Here is an 8,483-nt window from a genome sequence, read left to right on the forward strand (position 1 = left end):
AAGAGTTTGAATAAGGGTTTTAAACAGCCACAGAAGATTTTTGAAGATCAGTATATGCATGTTTATTATTAAGGGTAGTTCCTACTATCAGTCTATTCTTCTCTAAAGGCAGCAGTGAGGTGCAGTGGTTAGTTTTGAACTTGGAGTCCAGAAGCCCAGAGTTTGAATCCTGCCTCAGACACTTATTGTGTGACTCTGGGCAAGTCACAATCTATTTTAGTTCAGTTTTTTCATCTCTTCAACAGGGATAATAATACCACCTAACTCCAAGGGTTGTTGTGAGGATCAAATATGATAATATATATATATAGATATGTGTGTGTATGTTCATATATATGAATATATATTGCTTTGTAAACCTTAAAATGCCATGTGAGTGGTAGCTATTATTAATATACCTACACATTTCAAATACCGTATTCAACAACTCTGAATTCAGAAAGAAGACAATCCTGGGAGAGAAAGAGGAAACAAAGGAATGGCTAAAATGTTGAAGGAAGGTTCTATAAATTGAGGAAAAATATAGTTGACTTTTTTCCTTTAAATATCAATGCACGGTTCCAAACATATCAAAATAGAGTAAAAATAATTTTAAACATTTGTATTATTATACAATTTTCTCTACAGGCAGTGTCTGATTGTCTTGAAAATTCACTTCAAACAAAATAGTGAAGGCACACTGTGAAGAACCAATTAGGAGAATTTGGAAAGCTTCCCAGATTTCCCATATTGCCCCCAAATCAATTTTTTTCTTCTTCCTTTCCATGCTAAGGGGAAATGGTATTGTTTTGCAGATGGATGCAAAGCATTAGCTGGAACTAAACTGAATAGAGAGATTCCTTCTTTATAACACTACTGTTCACCTAACACATCTTCCTTGGGGGTAAAAAGGTTCCTAAAAGTTCTTTTTCCTGTTAGTAAAGGTGGGCATAGAAAAGGAACCAAGTACTATTTTCTCTTTCAGATTCCTAATACATTTGAGCTTGAGTTCTGATGGAGGCTATACCTCCTCCAGTACTGTAATATTAAAATGGATTTGTGATCTCATTAATTATTACCTCCAAAGATGTAGTTATGTGACCTTTGGCAAGTCACTTAACCCTGTTTGCCTCAGTTTCCTCCTCTCTAAAATAAGCTAGAGAAGGGAATGGAAAACCACTCTAATATCTTTGCCAAGAAAGCCCAAAATAGGTCAAAAGAGTTGGACATGACTGAACAAAAAAATGTTTTTGAGCTCCTCCTTTCAGGTGTCATATAAGTATAACTTGCCTTCAGACAACACCTTCATCCTGGGCCCTAGGGGAGGAAAGCACAGATGTAGCCCCTTGAACTTGCCAGGGAAATAGAAGAGAAAGGAAATTTGTCAAAGGCTACTAAATCAACTTTGTCTGAGGGAAGTGATGCTGGCTGTCTACTTACCCGAGCTCCCTTCCTCTTGACAGTGCTATCTAGTTCATTCTTTATATAGGGAATCTAAGAGGGGCTTGATTCACATGGAGGATTTTTTCACCAATTTTGAAGGAGTCATAATTCTATTTATTAGTAAAACTTCTTTGGTTAACACACACACACACACACACACACACACACACACACACACACACACCCCAGAAAAAAAAACCCTTCTTTCATGCTCTCTGTGTAAACAAAAGGTTTATGTAATGACTTTTTAAAAGCTTTACCCTTGTTAGTAATTAAACAGTTATATGTAAATGAGCTGAGGGACCATAATGGCCTGAAGCTCAAATTTCTTAACATGGTCCTCCAAACCATTTGTGTGCTTAAACTGTGCTTCTTTGTACTCATATTTCCCCAGATTTTAATAATATTTTAAAAAATTTATTTCTTTAAACATTCAGTGATTCACATACAATCCAGGCATGGTCCTACATCTTTCATTAAGTGATTTAATCTTCATATTTATGCAACAATTAATTTTTATTTTACAAAACTATACAATTTCCGTCAAAAGTTATGTTTTCATATGCATATTTTAGCAGTTTTTATTAAACAAAAGTCATTTTTCTATTCCTTTTAAGCTTCAAAATGTTCATCTATAATATCTGTAATATCCTAATTCTGTGATAGTTGATTTAAATCTTTTATAATACCTTTTTTTCTTCTTTTTTCAGAACTAAACTACTCTCCACTAAAAAGGGCTTTAAAGAAACAGTCCATTGCATTGGCACAGATGAGTAAGGGCTTTTCTGCATTAGCTCCATATGACCTCCACACTTTACCCTCCTCCACTTCCTCACCATGGAAGCATTTATGGTGGATGCAACAACAGCAGTGGTGATGTTGATCCTTGGCACTCCATGGAACAGTGATGGTACTAAGCCATACCAGGGGATATACACCAGAGTGTCTTTGGAAACTTCTAGGGGCACATGCGATTAAAAGCTAAAGGCTTTGTGTTTGGAATAACAAAACAATTGCCTCATTGGCTGCTGAGCTATAAGAGCCATTTACTTGGCACATCTTTAGAAGGGTGCCCTCTGCCTCTCTCTTCTCTTCCCATTTGGCAATCTTGTCAGGATTATTTGAGCCTCTCTCATGGGAAATGGTGGGGTAGTATGATCATCTTTCCCCATTCCTTCACCTTTCCCCTCTCACTTTGGTTGCATGGTGGCTGTGAGCCCATGGAAATTAAAACATGTATACTGCCTGGGCAGATCTTGAGACTGGATCTGAGATGAGAAGAAAAGAGTAATTATGGATCACACTTAGGAGGTTCTACACTTTTCCTGTGGCTCCATGTGATCGGCTCAATTTCATCTGCAAACAGGTGAATCTGACCACAACTTTACAATGTAAAATTTAATCAGTGTGGGAGAAGGAACAGATAACTTAGTGAGGCCATTAGGTAGAGTTCACAGATGGGCAAACGGTTGGTTAATAGGAACTTTGGCTTTTCAACTAGTTGTTTTTTATTTGTAATGATGGGGCCTAATGTTCAAAATATAAGATTAACAACTTTATTACAGCAAAGTAGTTAAATGAAAAAAATGATGTTAAAACAATAGCAGGCATTTATATAAGGCCTTAAAATATTTAAGGTGCTTTATATACATTGGATACTCACAACAACTCCTTAAGATAAGTGCTATTAGGATCCCTATTTTACTGAAGATCAAAGAGTAAATGATTTACTGTACCTTAGCTAGTAAAGACTGTATACAAGGGGGAGATTTGAACACAGATTCTTCTGACTTAAAATCTAGAATTCTATCCACTAATGCCTTGATGTTTCTGAATAATTATCTCTTATCTCAATCTTTAATAAGGACAAAAAGATTAATTAGGTTTGACTCAAATAAGCTATTCATGGATAATTTAGAAGCTTATATTCCCCCACCTCTAATCCAAAACTCTCAGTCAACAACATGCTCCAACATTTTGATATACCTGATAATCAATCTACCTGAGTCTAATAATTATTTAATACATGAATAAAAAAGTTATGTGCAAAAATATGGAAATAATTATAAATTAATTAGCAAAATATTGCATAGTTAATTAATTTATAATCATTTTCATTTTTTGCATGTTCCTTTGTATTTTTCATGCACATTTGTGTATTTGATTTCCCCAACTAGATTAATACTCCTCAAAGCAGAATACAAAGCCCTCAAACTGTTATAAAGAATAGAATGTGAGGGTATCCATACTGATGAGGTCACAGCCCATCAAAAATTTAACAATCTCCTATAAAAATTTGGATAATCTCCCAAAATCTTTTTTACACCATACCAATATGACAGTACCTAAATTTTGACATATTGTTTTTACCAAATGATATGCTCCTTACAAAATAAACTAAAACTAAAACAAAGAAACAAACAAACAAAAATCTTGTTCTATGGACAGAATCCTTTAAATTCAAGTAGCTCCTTTCCTGGGAATTACCAAATTCTACTTTCAATTCAATTGCATGAGACTCCATATTTGAATGAATGTTTCAGAGACTGAGGACTAGGTACATGAATTGATATACTTCATAGTGAGAGTTAATTAATTTGATCAAGGAAAATGGTGGGAATTTTTTTGGGGGGTGGTGAGAAATGAAGGGAAAATCAGAGAAATTGTCATCATCTTTGCATGAGAACCTATCAACCTCTGTATCCAAATTTCTTATGATCAAGAGCAGCTCTTCTGAATAATGTATGAGCTTCTGAGATAATTCCTTATTGAACTTGAATCCATATAGAAAGATTATTGATAAACTTTTTAAACAAGGAATATCAACCATGCTCCTAGTATGAGATAAATACCAACATTTACTAATAATGCCACTAGATGAAATACGTAAAGAAGCAAAATAGCTTTCCCAACAAAAAATGTTTTATCAGCCTTCTAATTAACAATATATTTGTTATTTTATTCCTTGTTGTGGAATTTAAGGCAGTTATAATATGCTGATGTAAAATGCATTGCATATATTTATCTAAATGAATTATGCATTCATATGGGGCAGCATTGTACTTTCATAAACAGTATGTCAGAAATGGTTCTTAAAAATGTTTGCAAGTTAGGTAAAAAAAAATGGAAATTCTCATGCCAGGTTATAGAAAATAGAAGCAAAATCTGTTCCTTTGTATTTCAAGAATTTCTGATTTTGTAAGACCTAAGTATTGGAAGGGAATGCAGAGCCTAAACACTGTAACCCATACTTTGATAAGAATTTCCTCTCTAAAAATCCAACAAGTGGTCATCCAGCTTTACTCGAAGTCTTCCCCTGAGATAAAATATGCTACTTCCTAGTATATCCCATCATATTTTGAACAGTCCTCTTTGTTAGGAAGGTAATTTTTACATCAAACCTTAATCTGCTTCTTTTTGGTTTCCACCCATTGCTCCAAGGTATATGAGATAACACACTTTCAAACAAGCAATTATGAAGGATAACTAAGGTAAAAATGTCATAAAAGAAATATATAAGTGAGAAATAAGATAGAATGGTCATCTATCAAGGGCGAGTAGAAGAACTATTCTGTATTCTGGGGGAGAAAAAAGGAAACAGCAGTCTTTGCCTTCAAGGAACACTTTGGTCTATAAAAAGCAAAAGAACTTCAATGTTTTAATAGATCTGTTTTCACATAGGTGTGGCTATTCCGTCCTATAGTGCATATCACAATCCATCTATATACCTGCTCACCCTGTGTAACCTGTCCATGTCCTCTGATAAAATCCCCACATTGGTTCCAGTCAAAATGCTGAGGACTTCCTGCTCCATCTGTTAATGTTGAAGTACCCCACTGATTATATGACTAGCCCAGCTTCTTGTCTAGAAATGCACCTCTGTGATAATATCCTTACAGTGACTTCTCCTGAGTAATTTCTTAATAGTAATATATTACAATCTAGACATGGCCAATATGCATCTATCATTAGCAACTGATGAAACACGACTAAAAATAAAGCATAACAGAAAGTATAGTGTGACTGGAAGGCAAAAAAAGAGATACAAACAAAGAGCTCTGGGGAATTTTGAGGAGAGAGAATTCACTTTCAACTGAGGAGATCAATGAGGCTTTTGTTATGGAGAAGATAGCACTTTAGCCTGGACTTGAGGGATGAGACAGATTTTAATGGTAAAAGATGAAGATGAAATGTATTCCAGGCATGAAGGCCAACCCAGGGAAATGGACAGATGCAGGAAATAGTATAATGAAATGGGGAAGCAGTTAGTGGTATTATTTGATTGGAAGATTAAATGTATGAAGGGGATTAATATAAAATGAGAAATATAGGTTGGAGAGATATTGTGGAAGGCCTTATATGTCAAACAAAGGAACATTTATTTTATCCTTTAGTCAAGAGATGAATAGCAAAAGATTTTGAATGGCAAGGTGATTTGAATAAGAGTATTGGGAAGATAATTTTAGCAGGTATATGAAGGAAAAGCAGAAAAAATAGGAGTAGCTGCAAACAGAAAAATGAATGTAAAAGCTATTCCATTAGCTCAGGAGAAAGGAGCTTGGGCCTGAAGTAGGCTGGTGGTCTTGAGAGTGGAAAGAAAGGAACAGAAGTGAGAGATAAAGTGGGAGTGGAATTGGTAAGACTGGGGTGCTTGTTGGATTTCAGGGGTGAGAGGAAGAGAATAGCAGAGGTAATAGTAAGATTTAGAACATGACTGGAAGGATGGTGATATTGCTAGAAAATATGCAATTTGAGAGGAGGGGGATGTATAGGGAGAAGATGACGAATTCATTGTTGGATAGGATGACTTTAAGGTAGGCTAATAGCTACTATTAAGTATTAGTCAAAGATGTAGGACTGAAGCTCAGGTGAGAGATTAGGGCTAGATATTTTGATTTGGTAGGAATGTCTATAGAGCCAGTACCTGAACTCACAGGAATAGTTCAGATGTCTAAGGGAAAAAGCAAAGATAAAGAAACTTAAGAGAATTGAGCATAGAGCTTGATGTAATCCTACAATTTAAGCTGGAAAAGGAAGATTGTGAATCATCGAAGGGGATAAAGTAGGGATAGTCTATAAAGAGAAGAAAACAGAAAAGATGCTAGCCCAAGAACCAAAGGAAGAGATTATCCAAGATGATTGTGCCAAATGCTGCATAAAGGTCAAAAAGAATGAAAATAAAAAATTCTTTGGTGATCTCTGAGGAGGAAGTTTCAGTAAAGAGATGAGTCAGAAGGTATATTGAAAAGAGGAGTGATGGAATAGAACTTAAATGGATAGGTCCAGAGAAAAGTTGTCATAATGATTTGATACTGACTTAGAATTATGTCTCTAGTAGAAGATGGGGGTATCCCATGGAATGCCCTAGGGAATTTTGCTTGGCCCTAAGATAGATAGATGGATAGATAGATAGATAGATAGATAGATAGATAGATAGATAGATTGATAGATAGATAGACAAATGGATGAATGGATGGATGGATGGATGGATGGATGGATGGATGGATGGATGATAGGTATACCTATGTAATATACGCACAGATATATGTGTACGCATATGTGGGTATGTTTGCATTTATTTATTAATGACTTCAAAAGGGATTGGTTAAAGGTAGAGATGCTATGCTTTTCAAATTTTCAAGTTTCACAAGAGTTGGAAAGATACCTGTCATTTTGGATGACAGAGTCAGGAACCAAAATGATCTTGACAGGCTAGAAAAGGAGCCAGACTCTAATATGATACCAGTTTGACTGAAAAAGTATATTACCATCTTGAGTCGACAGTGTAGCATGACAGACAAAACCAAAGCAATCAAAGTATTCATTAAAGGAGGCAGGGGGTCCAGGAGTAGAGAGGGATGGCCCTTCTCTAATCAGTTCTGGTTAGGTAATATCAATCAACAAGCATTAATTAAGTACTTCCTATGAGCCAGCTACTGTACTATGGGGATACAATTCCAAATAATGAAACAATCCTCCCTTCCAAGGAGCTTACATTTAAGGTACATTATATTTTACATTAAGACCTCTATAAGTATTTTGTTGTCTTTCAGTCATTTCAGTCATGTCTGACTTTTTGTGACCCATTTAGGGGGTTCTTGGCAAAGATACAGGAGTGGTTTGCCATTGCCTTTTCTAGGTCATTTTATAGATGAGGAAACAGAGGCAAAAAGGGTCAAGTCACTTGCCCAGGGTCACGCAAGTATCTGAGGCTGGATTTGAACTCAGGTCTTCCTGACTCCAGGCCCAGTGTTCTATCCACTGTGCCACCTAGTTGACCCTTGTACATGTATACAGATTGTAAATATAAGGAGAATAAATACAAAGTAAATACAAGGTAGTTTCATAGGGAAGACTTTGTGTTTCAGGGGTTAGGAAAAATATTCTTAGATGTTATGTTTCATTCTCAAGCTCTCATTTTAGGAATGATAATGATAAAATAGCAAGCATACAAGAAGGATAAGGGCCTTCAAGGACATCTCACGTAAAGATGACTTGAACGAATTAGGGATGTTTCACTTGGAGAAGAGAAAGTTTAGCATGGCTGGTTTTTATGAAAGACATTGATCAACTGGTAAGCATCTAGGAAGGTCAAGAACCTTCAAGGCCATGTCATGTAAGGATTCATTTAAGTAACTGGGTATATTTCACTTGGAGAAGAGAGAGCTTAGCAGGGACATGATAGTTGTCTTCCAATATGTGAAGGGCTATCAAATAGACCAGGGCTGTCCAAATTGGGGCCCACGGGCCTCCTGGGGCCCACAGTGCAATTTATGCAGCCTGCCTACAAGCATAGAAATTTCCATAAATGCTTTAGTAAATGAAGCTGAGCTACCACAGAGCTCTCACTCAAATGGCAAATCAAAATATATTGCCTATTGTTTCAATAAAAACCTAAGGCTGGACAGCCCTGATATAGACATTGGATTAAACCTGTTCTACTTGACTCTCAAAGAGCAGAAGTAAAGAAATCTCTCCAACAAAGTTATTCATAAGAGGACTGGATCAGTAGTGGGAATCCTCACTTGTGGTAGCAGTCTCTCTCAGTAAAGAGTTGCCAT

The sequence above is a fragment of the Trichosurus vulpecula genome, chromosome 6, assembly GCF_011100635.1.
Source record: "Trichosurus vulpecula isolate mTriVul1 chromosome 6, mTriVul1.pri, whole genome shotgun sequence".
In the NCBI taxonomy this organism is placed as follows: domain Eukaryota; kingdom Metazoa; phylum Chordata; class Mammalia; order Diprotodontia; family Phalangeridae; genus Trichosurus; species Trichosurus vulpecula.